General features: G+C 35.9%; 1 protein-coding gene across 1 annotated transcript in view; it reads right to left on the bottom strand.

The window, feature by feature from the left end:
- The window catches only part of HCN1 (hyperpolarization activated cyclic nucleotide gated potassium channel 1), a 191,973-nt gene that overhangs the window by 148,599 nt on the left and 24,214 nt on the right, over window positions 1-19,160 (bottom strand). The window lies entirely within an intron of this gene.

The following is a 19,160-nucleotide window of genomic DNA, read 5'->3' as shown; positions in this document are numbered from 1 at the left end:
TACACAATAGTGTGACCCACACATAAACAAAGTGTACTCAGATGCAATCTAAAGGACAACGTAAAATAATACCAAGATGATGATACCCAATGTCAAGCAAAACACAAGAAAGTAGAAATTGCTTGAATTTGTAGCATGGTGTATTAGTAAATACACCATTTAGCCTTAACTAAATTACTTTATTTAGTTTTTTAACTTTTCAATTTTTTCAGTGTTACTTGCCGTCAAGTCAAAACTGAAAACTGAGTAGAGAGTATGCTCCAGCATGCTCCAGAAATACCACACAATCATGCCCTGGTGGTATTGTCACTTCACATGAAATAAAATTCAGCATGGCTATGAAGATCATATAAAGCCTAAGCTGCAGAATTAATTTATAAAGGCTAAAGTCCTATTAAAGCTGCTGCCTTTCTCCTCAGATTCTTTGAAGGTTATAATAAAACATCAAGATATGTAAGGTTTTGTGACAGCCCATGAAGTTTTATTCTGACTTTGTACTTGAAACAGTTTCAGTATTAAAAAAATTCTATCCACCTCTTCTCCTGATCCCCTGAAAACTACTCTGGTAGGTCTTCTCAAAGTAGCCTAATGCAAACCACCAGGAATCAACTTTTCACACCTGAGATTTAGAATCACAGATCACAGAATACTGCAAGCTGGAAATGACCATCAATCCCAACTCCTGGCTCTGTACAGGACAACCCCAAAAAAACCACACCATGATGTAAGAAGGGACTAATTACGGTACTAGCTTTGACAACAGTATCACTAGCTTCTTCGTGATTGTTTAGGAAATTGGTTACCTCATGATGATGGAGGGGGGACCCCTGTTTCAGACTGTCCCACAGGACATGCCTGTGTCACCATGGTACAGACCATGCAATAGCAAAACTCTGCACTTCTCTGGTCTCTATGTTTTGTTTATACTGGATTTTATGTTAGCCACACAACCACATCTGGCTCAAGGCAAATGTGTACATTAGGGGCACAGCATTTAGAATAACTTTGAATCCAGTTCTGAAAAAAAAAAAAAATCCTTGGCTCAATTAACAGCTTAAATATTACGTATCACAAGTTTTCCCCAAATATTATCTTCATGATAATTTTTATATGATAGCTTTTTATTCTTGAAAAAGCAGAGAAGGTATGAAGACCTTAAGAGAAAAAAATGTTAAATAATGTATGTTATAATTGAAAAGTAAAAGCCAGACAACATCAAGAGTGTTCCAGGCAGTATAATGGCTTTATCTGTTCCTGAAAATGAGTCATTCTATTTCAGCAAATGCATGGTCTTAGTCTGCACAAAAATCTGTTATGATTTTATGTAACTCAGTAGTAGAACTGAAGTGGAGAAAGGAAGAAGTCAAGGACTTGACAATGTTGAAATATCCCATCTCTCAATTAAAACTAAAATTGTAACAACTGTATGTATAATACTGTAAAGGAAAAATAAAGGTGAAATTAAATGTTTTGATTTTGTCACGCTAAAATAGTCTATCTTAATTGAAGAATACTGTTTTTGTTTCCTCCTTTTTGTAAACTTGATATTGTCATATTTTGTTCTTTATTGAAGCAAAGAAAGATTTCAAAATCACATAATCCATCACAAAACAGAAATGCTGAACAAGAGACTGTCATGCAGCCCTAGCTGCTGTCTCTTAAAGTCACATCCTGAATTATGTTCTTTCATTCACTGATATGTCTTTGTGATCATCCTCTAAATTATTAAAAAACCCCAAAACCTTCATTTAGAGTGTACTGAAATAATAAATTATCACAAATCTACATTAAGGAAGCAATTTACTTTTCCAAACTAACAAATTTACCTTTGAGCTTATAAATGACAAAAATGAGCTTTGAGCTAACAAAATAACATTATAGGGGATGAGGAGTGGGGAGTAATCAAACATTCCATGCAACACATATCAAAAATCATGAGCAGAGTTGAATACTAATAGACAGAAACAGAATTATTACAGTGTATTGGCATTGACCATTCTCTCAGTGAAGAGCAGCTGTTAATAATAACTTTTCCATGAGCTGCCAGCACTGACATTTTAAAAGCAATTCTGTCACCAGTGGTTATAAACACCTTAGAGCAATGTGACAACTGTCAAGGCTCAGGAAGTCAAATAGAGAAAAGTTAATTTTAAATGGATACAAGATTAAAAAAAAAAAAAAAAAAGCAGAAGTGTTAATAAACATATTAGTTTCAATTTGATACTGAAATTTTGGAAAAATTTATGTGCAGACATACCATCTGCCTATCTTTAGGAATGAGCCAGAAAGTTGTCCTCATCCCAAAAGCCTCTACAGCTTCAAACAAAACACAGACATTTCTATGGGCACTGTTAACAGCTCCAAGACATTTCTGCAATGTAATAAAAAAAACAAATACAGAGGCATTTCTCCTGTGGAGCCTCGAGGCCAGACCACTTATCTGAGATAAGAAATAGATTAATTATTTCCTAAGAACAAAATGAAACCACTTCAATAGATCGAAAAGGGAGTATGTAGTGATCTGATAATTGAGACCACTCAGAAGGGGGTATAGGAGTATATCTGGGCAGGGTATATCTGATTTTCTTGTGCTCAAGATGAGTTATCTAATTTACTGAATATTATTCTTTTTGGCATCTCTCTCTCTCTCTCTCTCTCCCTTTTCCCCCTCACACTGATGAAAAATATTTAGATCTAAAAAAGATTTAGAGGTATTTCCACACTAAAAATCTGACATTGGTAGCATCACTCTTTTTTTAAAAAATAATTATTATTATTTTTGGCAACATGAATTGGCATTGGCTGTGAAAGCTCACAATTTGCAGAAAATGCCAGCTCTAATTATCCTAGAGCCTTAAGTTATCACTGCCAAAATGAAGGCAAGATTGGCATGCCACTTGGGTGTGTTACAACACAAGGTCAGACATTGCTACTGCTGTTACTGGAATTATCTACAGTGCATAAAAATAGCAGAACAAGAAAAGAAAATCCCTACTAATAGATAAGGCATATTTAATCATCTAACAGTGGAATTTTCCCTTCATTGGTTACCTCCTTACCACATTCTCCCAAAGAAGATAAATATATGGACATAATAACATCCAAGCCTAAGAACATACATGGAACATAATAGTTACACCAGACAAAAAATATTACTAATTTTAAGGATTTTTTTCCAAGAACTGAAGCTTGCTGGCCTCGGAACTACCCAGCAGAGTAGATATCATTATTTTCATATTAATCATGGAATTGCAAAGAAAACCTCTAATCTTGAAGCAGCTTCAAGGAATATAACAGCAGACCCTCTGGGAGTTTCCCAGTGTCCCCTCCCTCCCTATACACTTATTCATGGGAATCCCTCATAATTGTATCTTGAATACAGAGAGTCAATTAATGTAAGACATTATGAAAAAAGCAAAAATTACTCAGACCAACAAAACTTAACTTGTTTTTGAAATTCTGAGAAAGCTCTTTACAAAATACTACATGGCAGGTGATATGTCACTCCAGAAATACAGATTGTTAAAATTACTTAAAGCTTATCTTCAATTTAGAATTTTCTATATTCAGATTCAGGCCTTCAAACTATCTTCAAAGTATGGCATGTTTCAGCTTTGAAACCTAAAAGTCTGTGAAATTCTCCAAAAGGAAGACTGTAGAAAGCAATGACACTCCTCAGCAGAACTGAATGTTTCACAACTTCATTAAAATTTGCATTTCTTTAAAAAGTCTTTAACAAATAATAAGAAACCTCATCCATTAATAAAATCATTTATGTTGCCTCCTACTCTGAAAGAAAAGAACATAAAATCAAACAAATCAGTTTTAAGGAGTTTCAGAAATATGACTTATGAAACAATATTAACTCAGCTGGCATTAGACAGAAACATAATAGAAAGATGATCTGAGGCACACAGCAGCTCCCTAACAGCTGCAAGCAAAGGCAACAGGGGACAAATCTACTTGCCTAAGAACTGCAGCAGTCTCAAAGCAATAGAAATGGGGAGTACTTTTAACACCGTGCTTGATGTGGACACAAGGGAGCAAGACCAGCAGAGCATCAAGAAGGACTTGCCTCTAAGAGCCTATTCAAGTTCTTAAAAACTTGCACCCTGGTAGGTTGCTGTAACCCCATTGATCTTACAGAAATAAACAGGATAAAAGGATAAAGACATGTGAATACTGGTGGATCAGGATCTGTGATAGCTAATCTGCACTACAAAGAGAAAGAACATTTTAGTGATCCTTTTTGGCGACTGCTGAGTCTCACAACCTCTTATCAATAGCACACCTAAAAAGGCAAAGAACAAAGTGAATTTGTAACACTTTGTTAAGAATGGTGTTATAGCATCAGGGAAATCACGCACAACAATTAAATGTAAGCGCTGGTATATATTTAATATCATTCTGAATTGCTGTCAACTATGTCAGGTTTATAAATCAATTTGTGTTACCCTGAGAATGCCAAACTCCAACTGATTCCCAATTTAAAAAGTGCTGACTGTCTAGAAATTAGCTGAGATGGGACAGTATAACCTTCTATCTTACAATGCATTTTTATATGCCAAGGACACCATAGCAAACAAGCAAAAGGGGCATCTTCAGCTGTCTGCTAATTTTAGGAATCTCAGATTTGGAATTCCACAGACAACTCATAATGTACTCCTTCAAGGGAGGAGAGAAAAATGTGGAAAATCAAGAACTCTGAATTGACATCCTTTTGAGGAAAAAAAAAACCTTCAAAGTTGTTGATGTTTCATGGAATAGGCAAAAACACCCCATGCCACAGGAGAAGTGCACAATCACAATGTACTTTGAAACTGGATTTCAGTTGAAGAAAAATGTAAACTTTGAAAGAAACATTAACTTGCAACAGATAGAATAGCAGCACTTATTGATGCTGGTGCACTTAGCATGACAAAAAGCTGGATTACAATATCTTTACATGCCAGCAAAGACAGTACTATGAACTACAAAGGTGTTATTCAGGGTAGAAACACGTTTTGAAGAATAGTATAAAATAAAAGATCTGTCACGTCAGGAATTTCTCTGAAGGTATGCAGATTTTTTTATTCTAGCCTTTTTAAGGCCATGCTCCATTTTCCTCAGCCATTTTGGCTGTTTCTTCTTATACTGATTAGATATAAAGGCAGCAGATCTGTGTCAATGTTAAAGCACCTTTTATCATTTTTTCAGCTACCAATAGTTTATCTCATCACACTTGCAATCAGTAAGTAGATTAAGTCACCAAGCTCATACAGAAACACCTCTTTTATGCATTGTAATAAAATTTCACAATGAGCAGTTAAGGATAAAAGCCTCATTAAAATACCCTTTTTCAATTTGAAGATTTTTTTTTTTTTTATAAAACAGTCATAGTAAGTAGGAGACTGAGAGTCTAATAATGGGCCAAATGCTTCTGAAATACCTCTATCCATTTAAGAGTTACTATGATTGATTTTCTTCTACCTATAAAGCAGTTTTCATCAACACTTGTGAGCTGAACACTTCTCCCAATACTCAACTAATCAGTAAGAATTCTTTCAAAAATTGTACACATAACTGTTTTTCATGTACAAATACTTGATCTGCAGTGGGAAACATTGTGTGAAGAGGTACAGTCAGTCTTTCCTGCTCTCTAGAAACAGTCTGAGAATATCATTTAAGGTAACTGAATGCTAGCAGTATTCCTGCAAAGCTCTGGCACAATCATGGAACACATTCTACATTTAAACTGAACAGCTGCTTGAAAATAAAAGTTTTAAAAGGTCAGACTTGTTTTTCTGTTCCATATTTAAAAGATATTTTCAGCATATCTATCTATTTTCCCATTTGCAAGTGAATGAAATGGGTCACCAAACCAAGTCCTAAGGAGACTCCAACACTTCCACCAATAAAATAAGAAAATTCTCAAATTTTCACTGGTGCTACCTCACTGAATTCAGCTGAGCTGAACTCAGAGATGGGATCACTGAATTCAAAATACTAGAAGGTAAAACTAAAGCTCCAGCTTTTCACTCTCTCCAGGTCATGCACCCAATTTCTACTTTAGACAAGTAAATTCAATGGCCAGGAGCTTGACAGTAGCTCTAACAGCCAAGCCAAAGAAAGTCCTGATTTTGAAGTGTTTGCTTTCCAGTGATTAATGGGTGTTTGTGCTCCCTGCCCAATCCTTGGAAAGAGATAGACACTTCAGATGGTGCTGCTAAGAGACATAACAAGGAATGTGTGTCTGCTGACAGCTAGTCAATGGGAAATGCCAGGGCTGACCTTTCTCCATGCCATGGAACAGTCATTCCACAAAACCCACATGCAGCCTCGCTGCTTCTCCATCACTATGAGCGCTCCCACCCGCTCCATTAGGTGCTCAGTCTGGCACAAGGAATCAAATCAGGTCAGGTAGGGCAGTGTGCCAGTGCCAATTTCATCCCATGCCAACCCTGCCTGAAGCCCTTCAGACCAAGGAAGGAAGGGATTATCTTCTTCAAGACATCAGTGGATGATACAGTGGACCTCCTTGGGTTTGTTTTCTTTCATAAATTAAAGCACTGCTACTATTGGAGAAAATCTGTAATGAGGAATAAACTTCATGAGTGGAACAATTCTACATCCTATACCTTTCATCTTGAATGGCTTGCAAAAACCCTCATTTAACTCAGCAAATATGACAAGTTTAGAAAAGCAGTTTTCTGTCGTTCCCATGTGTAAGAAAAAACCTGGAGCATAAGTTTTCCTGGTATGCTTATTTGCACTAGCCTAAATAAAAACTGCCACTAAAACCTCTCCTGTTTTCCATCTTCAGCTAGACTTGAGGGACACAGAGCTACAAATCCAGTAGCAGGCTCTAATGCTCCAGAGCCACTGCCTGTGAGCACAGAGCAGAGGGTCTGTGTCTTCCCAAGACAACATAAAGGAAGAGGTGTGGGACTGAAAAGATACTGTGCAACGAATGTCTGAGGGCACATTTTTCAGGTGGAGGTCACTCATCTCAGCTACATCTGCAGCTCAATTTAAAAATAAAATTAAGTTAGATAAACTTTTTCCCTGTAAAACATCAGAAATGTGAAAATTCTGAAAAATACTTAACAAATTTATATATCAGCATTCCTAAATCATATTTTCAAGTGAAAAGAATTTGTCAGGTCCCAAAATTTCATCTCCCTACCCTGTTAATCTACTGAATACTAGACATGCAAAGTTAAGTACACGCAGATGGAGAGGGTGAATGGTGCAAATACTGCCCTTTAGTCCCAAGTTGTAGTGATCACAACAGCCCACCTCAGCTGCTGCTTACTCCTGCCTGATGGGGTCTGTGTGTAGCTGACCCTTCTGATGTCCTCCAGGCAGCCAGAAACCTTCTTCTCCACCTGTCCCAAACTGCCCTAAGGAGTCCAGAGAACTAAAGACTCATGAACACTCAAGAACTAGAACAAGGCAATTGACCAGGTTTCATAAGCAGCAAGAATATTAATTTTTGCTAATTATTATTAATTATTCAATTATTACATGATTATAATTCTACCAGAAACCTGGAGATGCCTGTTAAAACTGGAATCCCAAAACCTAAACACAGAACAGAAGATGGTGGCTGTTACATAAATGGAAAAAAAGCCCTAAGCAAAACTGAAAACAAAACTAAGACTAGGTGAAGACAAAGCCATCAAGAAGTCATGGCAGAATGTATCAGACATGGTGATTTCCAATCAAAATTTCTTTAGTATACTAAACTTCCCAAACTGCCTAGACATAGATAAGATTTCTGTAAAAATCTGCCATTGTTTCCAGAATAACAAATATAAAAATACAGTCAAACAAAAAATATTTACACATAAAATGAACAAAAGCACTATTCAACAGACTGAGTAGAAATTACACTGAACATACTTTCTTAGAAATTCAGAGAGATATTTTTTTTTGAGGTGCCACCAGTTTTGTTTATTTCTCACCACACTGATTCTGCTGAGTACTTGCAATGACAAGAACACAGCCAGGAGAGAAACAAATGGAATATTCAGTTTCCACTCACAAAGTGGGTATCAGAGTAGTGGAAGATATTTGATCAGGTGACTGATATCACCAGTCACATCAGTTGTGTATTTTCACCTAGCTTAAAATAAAAGATGATAGTCATGGAAGGTATTACAAATGAGCTTTTTGATACTGGTTTTCTAGACAGCAGCAGGTAACAAGAAGGACCACTTATAACAAAAAAGAGACTCTCTTGCCTGATTTTTCTCTTTTTCCTGTCCTCTTATCTTCTCTAGGTATAAGATACATAAGGGTTAATATATTATTAAAATTTTGAACTATATTTAGCACAGGAGCTTAAGCTAGAAGTACATTGCTGCTTGAAGAACCATAGGTCAAAAGATCAAAAAAGATGAAGTAAAGAAAGGCTTCTCAACTATGTATAATAATCCTGCAATTCCAACTTTAAGTATCTCAAGCCATACCTCTGTTATGACTCAGCAAAAAGATACTGTTTTTTAATTGGTGGGGAATTATTTTGCACTACTCAGATGAAAATCATTATTAGATGATAATCACTAATTCTAGACACAATTATGATATTCAACACTTCAGGAAAAAAACCAAAACAAAGAAAACAACAAAAAACCCTAAACATTTAAAGAAAGAATAAAGAAACCCATGGGACCATGATCATGACTCGTGTGGAACTTTCTAAATAAGTACAGAGTTCTGTACTCAAATAATTAATAAAGGAATAAAAACTTTACTATATATGCTTTCTTTCACATTTCAGTGCCAAATTCACAAGCCAAATATTGAACTGAACATTTTTTTTATTGTCTGTTCAAGTCTGTGAGAAAGAAAGGGATTCATTACATGAGGCTGAGAGCTTAAATAAAAATATTGTATCTATAATAAATGTGCTGTTAAAATGATTTAAAATTCTTAGCTCTAACGAGGTTAATACAGGCACATGTAGTTTTAAAATTACAATTTATCTGCAGACTTCAGGTCTTCGGCTGCTTTTCAGAACCACGTTCACTTTACACAAAGAGTACAGGTATCCATAGACACCTTCCATAGGAGTAACAGTGGGAAAGCAAAATGAAAAGGAAGAAAGCAAGTTCTATTGGAATCTGTATTGCAACTGCAATTATTTTTAAACAAGATATCTCTTCATGGATTTACTTCAATGAAAAAGGTTACAGTGTTGATACTAATTCAAGTCATACAAACTCTGACACCCTCATTTCTTGCACCTTGCACTTATTATACCCATGAAGAATGGGTATAATGGCCCCAAAAAAGTGTGAGTTTTAACTAATTATCTCTAAAAGGCCAAGAACAATATACGGATTTGCGATATGCAAGTGCTATCAGAAACATAAAGAGATATCCAAAGTGGGCTACACTGTGTATTAAGTTACCAAAATTGACACATACGCAAAAGGAAAAAGAGAAAAAAGCCTTTACAGTAGAGGTTGATTTTGCCCTGGGCAAAATGAATAGGTGATAGGGGAAAAAAAAGTGTTCATATTCATTCAATTCATCTGAAAGTCCTTGCATGAAAAATTCAAGTTACCTCTTTGGGTTCAGTATTTTAAAACTTCTTGGTGATCAAAACAAGGCAGAGTTCCAGAAGATACCTTTTGCCTGCTGAAACTACATTTCAGATGCTTTTTTTTTTTCCATTTCCTTTTGAAAACATACCTGATATTATATTTCCCCAGCTGGGAAACAATTCTCATGTGGGATGCCTAGCTATTTTTGAGACAGATTAAGACATAATTCATGTCTTTGGTTAAAGGAAAAATCGATCACTCCGATGAGAACAACTATATGGTTTTCAATAACGTGTTTTGGAAATCCCACAGGAAGGTGCTCTTGAAAAGAGATTCATTTTAAATTATGCACAGCAATATTTGCTCTCCAGGTTCAAGTTTTGACCATAAATTTTGTATGCCACTATCTCTTCAGTATGAACAGATGTATCACCTCAACAGTGAAAGTTAAAATTTTTAGTTGAGATAAAGAACTGCCTATTTTTCCTGAATCTTTGAATACTGGCAGTCATTTAAATTAAACTGAATACAGGATGCTTGGAGAATTAATCCAGAGAGATAAAAATTGTAGATAGGTTCATTTTCTTCTCAGAGATACAGAGTGAAGTGTCTCTATTGAATGGCACAGTGAAGGTTAGGAATCTTCACCATTGAAGACATTCACAGAAATATGTACATGCACATTTGTCTGAAATACCATTGATCTCTCATGGTCTGGATTTGTGTTTCTTGGGGTTTTCTCTATTTTGTTTTTGTTTGGTGAGGGGGTTTTGGTTGGGTTTTTTGGGGGGTGGAGGGTCGATAGTCATCTCTTTCCTCTCTTCTACAGGCTGTTCAACTGAACAAGGTCCATGGTTCTCACAAAGATTACAGCACTTGTATCATAATTGGCCTTCAGGCACTTTCACTTTTTAGTGATGGGTTTCTCTCATGCATATACATATCCACCTGGGATGATCCACTTGGATTCAAACCAGGACCTCAGTTATTTCATACCATTTGTCACACAACCCCAAGACTGAAATGACACTAAATACACCACATGGCAACAGCTTCTGGTCAATAACAAGTTGGAACATTTACTGGAAAGAAAGTAAATGACTGCTACAAGACACTGTATTAAGTAGATGTGTTAAGGTAAGCCCACTGGTTCTGAAAGAGAGAATGGGGAAGATGTGTTTTAAGAAGATAAAAATAAAGAAAATGCTATGAGCTTAAATGCATGGAAAGATCATAGAAAAACACTTGCCTGGGTTAAGAAAGGAGAAAATGCTGAGAAACAGAGCATATTTCCAATGCAGTATGGTGAGGAGGGATTAACAGTTTAACTGCATCCTTCATTTCTGCTTGGAAGCAAGGAGCTCTGACAATCTCTGAATCAGGTGATTTCTCTGGTTTTTCCTGGTCACAACTACAGTTCAATCATACACATGTGGAATAATATGTTGTATTTGGAATAAACTCCATGAGATCCAGGTTAGAAACAACTCATTTAATATAATCTGCAAATGGTAGAGTCATTTCTAGACTGCCATCTCAGCTCCTCAACCCTCTGTAAATAGGTTTATACAGTTGCATCTTACTTTCTAAATGGTAAATTCAGGCCATTTTACCCATTTAAACCCATAAAATAAAAAGACCATTTTTCCTAATTAACTCTTAAAATACATTCCACTGTCCTCAATGGGAGCCATAACAACAGAAACCTACTTAGAAGAGTAGTGTCAAGGGTATTTTACTGTATTAGAAGGTAGTCAAATTTGATCAGATCAAAAATCAGAACATGATACTGGACCTATTGACATGCAGTGAATTCTGTATCATTTCAGTCCTGATTTATTCAACAGAATGCCCTTATGAGCTCAGGGATATGACTCACTGGGAGAATAAATAAATAAAAGCAACAGTGTATGCATGGTCTAATCAGCACAGCCCCAGCACAAGTTCTCCAGATATCTCCATTTTCTACCTCTCAGCCCTGTCTCAGATAACCAGACCTCTCCTACAAAATCCCACAAAATTTCACCTGCACAATGTTCTGCACGTAATAGAACCAAGAGAATACAATGGTGGGTTTGGGAATTTTTTTTAAAAAGCTGTTCACTTCAACTGACAATTTTCTTCTCAAAGTAGGACATAGAATTATATTAAATTGAAATCTAATGAATTTTCTTTTCGCCCTTTAATAAATGATTACTTAATTTAAAAATCAAAATGCCTCTTTGTAGGTAAATGTTAGGAAAATGTTAAAATTTTTCATATTCACTTCCTATGCATACACTTTTCTAATTAATTCTTTACTGTATCATTCATTCTGCTGGTTTCAAATAGCAATGATGCACTGTTAAGACATCTTGCTGCTTTCTCTTATAGACATATCAATATATACTGTATTAGAAATTATTACAGTGGATTATATATCTCCCATTTCAGCTGCTAGCTCACCATATTTTACCATGTGGACTAGCAAACCAGCTTCAAATGTGTGTTTCAAAAATTTATGTTAAAGCTAAGTATTTTTAAGGTATCATAAACCTTATAGGTTTATCCCTAACTATTTCTTCCCTAGCAGCTGCATAAAGAGAATGACTGACTTCTCTACTCACAAAGATCTGTAGGTCTTACAAAAAAAAAAAAAAACCAAAGAAAGAAAGGATGCTTCAATGCACTAGTGACAACTTGGGAATGTCTTTTATTTCAGTTACTTTTGCTAAATAATTTAAACAGTGATTCTGTACTGGTCACCATTAATACAAATTGAAAATGCAGAGATATCTGAATGAATTGTGTATAGCCTGCAAGGAACAAAACTACAATTGTCATTCTTGTGAAATCTGTATAATTTTTAAATATACATTGGAAAATCTAAACTGAAAAATCCTTTTCACATGTTCCCTTTCTTTCTCATCCCTGCAGGAACCAAAGGGAGCTTGTAACCCATGCACTCACTGTGGGAAGGACGCTGCAGTTATCGCAGTGTCCGAATGGTGAACCATGATGCAGACCGTGGGTGCCCGAACAGCTCTTTGGCTGTCATCACCTCCTCTGACGGCTCTTCAGCTCCAGGGAAGGAGCAGGATGCTGTGGGGAGCAGCCAGCAGCTCTGTCTTGCAAGAGGACTGAACATTCCTGACCTCTTGCCTCGCCTGAAATGGGGTGTATCCAGCAGGCCATTACCCTGTAAAGCTGAGTGGGTTTTCTGCTAAAGGCTTAAGATGGAAGAACAAGGCTTTTTTTTCTTTTTTTTCCACAAATCTGCAGCCACAGATAGTGTGTGTAAGCTCTTGCAAGTGCAAGCTCTAGCAAGTGCAAAAAAAAAGCATTATTCCCAGAATGGGTTAAAAACAATGACCAATGAATTAGACTTACAAAAAAATCTGCTAAAAACCTGTGTTATACTTAAGTGTCAAAGACATGCTGACACTGCTCTGATAATTTTCAAAACTGATTGACTGGCATTATCTAGAAATGTTACTGCAAGGGTGAACCCACCTTCTTGGGTCTACAGCCAAGTCCCCCAGGAACATTACCATAGAAGCCAGGCAAACACTTACATAAAGAAGAAAACATTATCAGCCAGTTCAGGGAAATTTATCTCAGGCTATGTTCTACATTTCCCTGGTTTATCTCCCAGGGAAAGCATCAGCACCACACAATTACTCTCCTGGCGTAGGCACAGAAGAAAGGCAGCTCAGTTTGCACAGCCTTAAAACGGGGGTAGAACGATGAAGCAAGAAACTTTACACTCATTACACTTCCTATTTACTCTCTAGGGGAATGGATTATTCTTTCTATGAAAGTGATTATGCCTAGACCATAAAGTAGGAAATTAAAAACCAGAATACTCAGTGTCTTGCTTGCATTTCAGTAATTGCCTTCTCTACAAATGTGCTGTTCTTTTTCAACACTTAGTATTCTATTATTAGGACACCATGAATAATAATGCCTTTTAATTGTATATATCCATTATTTGCATTTTCCTGCAGTTGCAAGGAATTTGAAAGAGTGAAAAATAAAAAACTTGAATTTTTCTCAGTGATGTTTATGGATGTATCCTTTCTCTGCAGTGATGCATACATTTCTCAAACCAACAATTTAACTTGAAATATTTCCTTAAAAAATATTGTATGATTGAACACAATTTATCCACTTAATGTTAAAATGTGCATGATTTAATACAAACAAAAATTTTTACATGAAATGAGATCCATCACAATTTCCCATTTGGAACACTACCACTTCTGTAAAGATTGTGCTCTGCTCAGCCAAACACAGACAGTAGCCTTCTAAGTTACATGTCAAAGGAGAAAAAATTAACCACGCTGTGGCTTACATGTATGTATTAGACTGATGAAAATTTTTTTGATACACATGTTCATTTATATTGTATAACACTTTATGTTAGAATTTAGATATGTGACCTTCTTATTTATGTAACTTACCTTCAGTTCTATCCATATACGCAAATTCTATTTAGCAAACCAGAACTACATTATCAAGACATAGCATCATCAGCCTCAACAGTCTCAAAAAAACTGCCTTTACATTCTCTAACTTTAAGTGGGGGAAAAAAGGGCTGGTAGTCCAGGTTCTGGCTCTCTGCAGATAAAACATCTCATTGTCATAGAGACAGACTATCTATGAGCCAACATCCCAATCAAATTAGGGAGGAATACCAGCCCTTCAAGTCTCACCCAGGAATGCAGTGACAGCTAGCACAACACATTCTCAGAGGAACAGGCTGAGCAGCCCTCTGCTTTGATAAAGCTGGAGAGGTCATCTACTACAGCAATGCTGAGCAAGGAGCACGCCTAGATTCTTCAATTTAAAATGCAAACCAAACATGTTTGGGTTTTGTTTCCCCTGGAGATTAAACAGAGGTGGTGCTGGTCACACATACCAAGCACTTACTGACCACAGCTGGTAATCATGATCTGAAAGGGAAGACTGCAGAACAAAGAGGAACCCTCAACCAAAATGGGAAATATAAACAAACAAACAAATAAATAAATGACAACGCTTGTGTTTCTGTTTCCCTTCCTCTAGAACTCCCACCTCCTACTTCCATCCTCTTAATGGTAGGAAGGCAGAAGACATCAATACACAGGCCTTGTTAACAGAATTCACAGACTTTGTGCCAGTAAAAGAAGGTGGGCTTTCCTATGTCCTCTTTCCCCTCGAGTTACTTAACAAATATCCTCCCCTCACTCCTTGAGAGACAGACAACTTTATCTGGTTCATGTATCTCTAAAAAGCAATAAAAAAGTGTCCTCCTTTCATCTAATTTACTTCAAAATTGCCACTCAACCTGTACTGGTGTGCTTATTTGCAGTAAGTGACTAATTGACACAACTATCTAGGGCCTAGAAAATGTATTTTAAAATACCACCTTGGAAGACAGGAGTCTGAATAAAATTTAAATAACTGAAAAATGCTGAATAAAAAGGAAGAAAAATACGTCACGTCCCATTTCCACACAGATATTAATTAAAAAATGTTAAACACCATCACTGATAGGAAAACCCCACATCTTGTAGACAGAGTCCTGTTAAAATAAAATAAAAATAAAATTAAATTAATAATCCAGTCAGTAAAGATAAGTGTTTTAATCAACACAATTTTACCAAGTACCCACCTAACTCATCTCTCCCTTCCCACACAACTCCCCAGTCAGTGATCAAGAGGAGAGATAAAAACCTTGAATATTCACCTGGCTTGAGCTGAAAGAAAAAGTAGTTTTGGTTTTCTTGTAGGGGACAAAAGTCATCTCTGTACCTACCAAGGAAACAGCAAGCTACTGAAGTAGGAGTTTTCTTCTGTTGTCTGGGTAAGTCTTTTATGATAATTTTATTTAGGAGATAAAAATGATTCAACATCAGAGAGGCACATAATGTGTGTTTTTGTACCTTTGTCAACAAACAGAACAAGGAGAGGACACCTAGTGGTGGTCTGTGATAGGGCTGGTGGAATGGGAGCCACAGATGAAATCTTCAGTGCAGGACCTGATCGGGCAAAGCTCTCACACATCTCATTTTTAATCACTTCAGTAAGACTTCCAGCAAGTGCTTATTTATGCGATTTTCTGAACCTGCATTACTGCGGTTATCAGAAATAAACCAGCAAATTTGGAATATGGCATGTCAGTGTGAGATGCTCAGGAGTGTGTTTTGTTAAACACCAGAGCTTTACCAACTAGAGTGGCTATTGACACTGATGTTATTTTCATGAAACACAAAAAGGTTTGGCAAATTAAAAACCAGATTTCAGTACAAGTTAAACCAAAATAAGACACGGCTGCAATTCACATTTTTTTGCACATTTTGCCATGGGATCCTTTGCAGAACATAACCTTTGTTACATAACTTGCAATAAGTATTGATTCTCTTTAAAAATGATTCTAGTTCTACATAATCAGACATCTCAGAACAAAAAATACTTAGGGCACATTTTTGGAAGAATCTATTTACTCGCAGATTTACTAGGTCTTGTCTGTGTTTAGAGCTGTAAACAGTGATATTGAAGTCTGGGTTCTACACAGTTTTTGGAAAATATTCTTATTTTAAAGAGCCAGTAAACTAGTATCATAGGCAAATGTAAAGCAAAGTTGACGTGGAACAATGTATTTATTTTAATTGTTTGTATCTTTTATTTCAATTGTTCACTGATCTATGAGCATATTTACCTAAGAATAATCTACTAGTTGAATGTAAGCCTATGTTAAAAAAAAAAAATTCAAGAGTCAGAAGTTTAGGTAGTCTCATAAAACTTAAAGGAAATAAGAATTAGGTCCAGATTAAAAAAAAAAGAAATAAAAATCCAAAATAGGCTCCCTGTCAGAAATTACTGCAAAATTATAATTTCTGTAATTGCAAATTTAAATATAAATTCTTTTCTTGCAAATAATTTAGTTTAAGTAAATATATGATCTATTGTCAATATCTGTGTCTAAAGGACTCGAATATTAGAATTTGTAGCTAAAAAGCAGTTTCAGGGAAGAGTGAATTTGCATATTGAGTACATTATTTCCTGCCCACACATCTCCTGTGCCTTTCTTGAAGAGTTTCTTCCCATTTCCACTGCACCATTCATTTGGGTAAGTAATTAGCATCAGACTGATATGAATATATCAATCAGTTTTCATATATATTCTACCACAGGCTATAGCTGTTCCATAACACTTAATGAGGAGAAAGCTTCTGCAATGCATACATTATTTACTTCAATATTACTTTAGGTGGCTGCTGGCAGCTTGATCTTAATTTAATTGACTTAGATGATGTGGAAATAAAGAAAAGGAACCATGTTTCACCAGCATCATGTAAGAATCTTTCAAATTTTTGCCTGCTCATCTTAAAGCTCAGGATATCAACCACCTGAATTCCAGATATGTGATATCTAAGAAAGAAAAGCTCAAACAATGTCAGCCTGCTTTTTTTCTTTGAGGATATAGAAATACAGGGATAACTGCCTTATCATACAATTGGTTTGTCTGTACATCAGTTATCCATGAATAACAGTTATCCAACTGATATGAAGAATGGGTTTGCTGGCTGTCCTCTCAATATTTTTGACATAATGCTTATTATTCTGGAACCAAATACATATATTTCAGATTTATCTGCACCACATTTAAAACTAATGTGTCAGCTCATAGGCAAAAAAATATGAAATCCTTTTAACCACACACAAAAAGGCTCCAGTTGTGGGCCATAAAATTTGAGCTGCTCCTTGCTGTCCATGTGCAAACACACACATACAGAGAACACTAAGATCAGCACCAGTCTCACTGACTACCCCATGGGATCATCCATTTATTGTTTCCCAGTAATTCAGCAAATGTCATCCCTAATCACTTGTTTTGTGTCTATGTTTTAAAACATTAAGATATTGTAACACACTTTTTCCACAAAGCCAGATATGAAAATCCATGACCTTCCGCATTTCTGATCTCTGCAGAACACTAAACAAAAATAAAAGCAAACTATCAAATAAAAAAACTACCTTTTTCCTGTCACACATTTAATTTTGGGATTTATCAGAGCCTGATTCAGACTATATATTTCTCTATGCTCTTGCATGTGAGAATTTTTTTTCGAAATCAGCCAAAGAACTTTTTGCTGCTTTATTACAGGCCAAAATAACCCCCAAAAAAGAAAAAAACCCTTATCTTTAGATCCTCTTTTACCTTCCTGTGAACGTATTTCATAAATTTTACTAGTGGAATTAAAGATGAATTTGCAATCAAAAAGCCATTAGCTAAAGACAAACAGAGCAAACAGCAGCTACTGCTGATTTGGACCATATACTCTGGTCACTTTTAGTCCCACTTACTGGCCAATTCAACCATTTTTTATTTAGAATACTTGATTTCTGTTTGACAACGGACAGAAGTGGGGGGAAAAAAGGGAATTAATTTCTCTGCTTAGTAGGCCTGTACAGTGGCAAGAGACTAACTCAAGCTGCCAGAAAATAATGTCATTGAATTCATTTCAGAAGGTTGTCTCTCTGTGAAGCACAGAGGAGACAAAAGCACAGCTTTATGGTAGAATTGCAAAATATGCTTAATCATTTGCCTTAGTTGAATTGAGTACAAAACTACAGTCTTCTATTTCTGTGCAAAAACATCTTTTCAGTGCTTTACAGAGAGGCAAAAAGAAGTAGCTTTACCAAATAGAGCAATAAAGAATAATGACCTATATCAGGGGCTTTTCGAGAAACTACTATAAATTTTTTAGACTTTTGATATTTAGCAATATCCAGCATCATACCATTTTAAATTACAATCTGACTTTGAGATAATTCTGCTTTTAAGTTTCTCTTAAACCAGAAAGTGTGTTTTATACTAGAGATAACCAGCCATAAAAGTACCAAAAATGGTACCAAATTGTCCTTCAATATTCATTTAATTGAATAAACCTTTATCAAACAGGTAAAAAAAATTATGCAAATCTATTTTAATACTGCTTTCATGATAATGCTCTACAAAGTAATTTTCCTTATGCTTACTGCTAGAAAGGTTGAAAAAACAGCAGTTATTTTTTCTATGGCTTTAGCACTTCTGTTTAAAACACATGATGATATTCAGAACTACAGAAATGAGGACAGGCAAGGAACAAAATGGTGGTATGTGCCAATGCATTTTACATTTCCTAGCCATGAATATGCCAAAGTGGGGAATGCCATAATCTCCTGGACAAGTCTCCATGCCAAACTGACAGGCAGCATAACATCATGTCTGGAAATTGCGGATTTGAATGCTTAGAAGGCAGTGACTCAAAACTGCCCATTTTTCATAGAGAAGGCCAATATTTATGACATTCAGCTTATATACAGCCTTCAAACAATGAGCATTCTAGGAAACCTACTCCATGGTAAATGGTTTCAATTTCTTCTAAAATAGAAAAATATGAAGAAATTTAAGTTCTCTGTGACTACATTCAAGTGCTACTCACCAACTCTAGCGCAGGTTTAGGTGGTTGTTAAAATTGCTAATATTCCTTTCTAGAACCTTATTCAGACAATTTGGACATTTGGTAACATCATTAGGAGTCCATCCATGTGAATTGTACCAATGCCAAACATATTTTGGTCTCTGCCATTAGCAGAGGAAGATGGTTACTCCCTGCT

The sequence above is a fragment of the Cyanistes caeruleus genome, chromosome Z, assembly GCF_971803275.1.
Source record: "Cyanistes caeruleus chromosome Z, bCyaCae1.hap1.1, whole genome shotgun sequence".
Lineage (NCBI taxonomy): Eukaryota > Metazoa > Chordata > Aves > Passeriformes > Paridae > Cyanistes > Cyanistes caeruleus.
The sequence above is the reverse complement of the archived record's forward strand: the minus strand, read 5'-3'. Positions and strand labels throughout refer to the sequence as shown.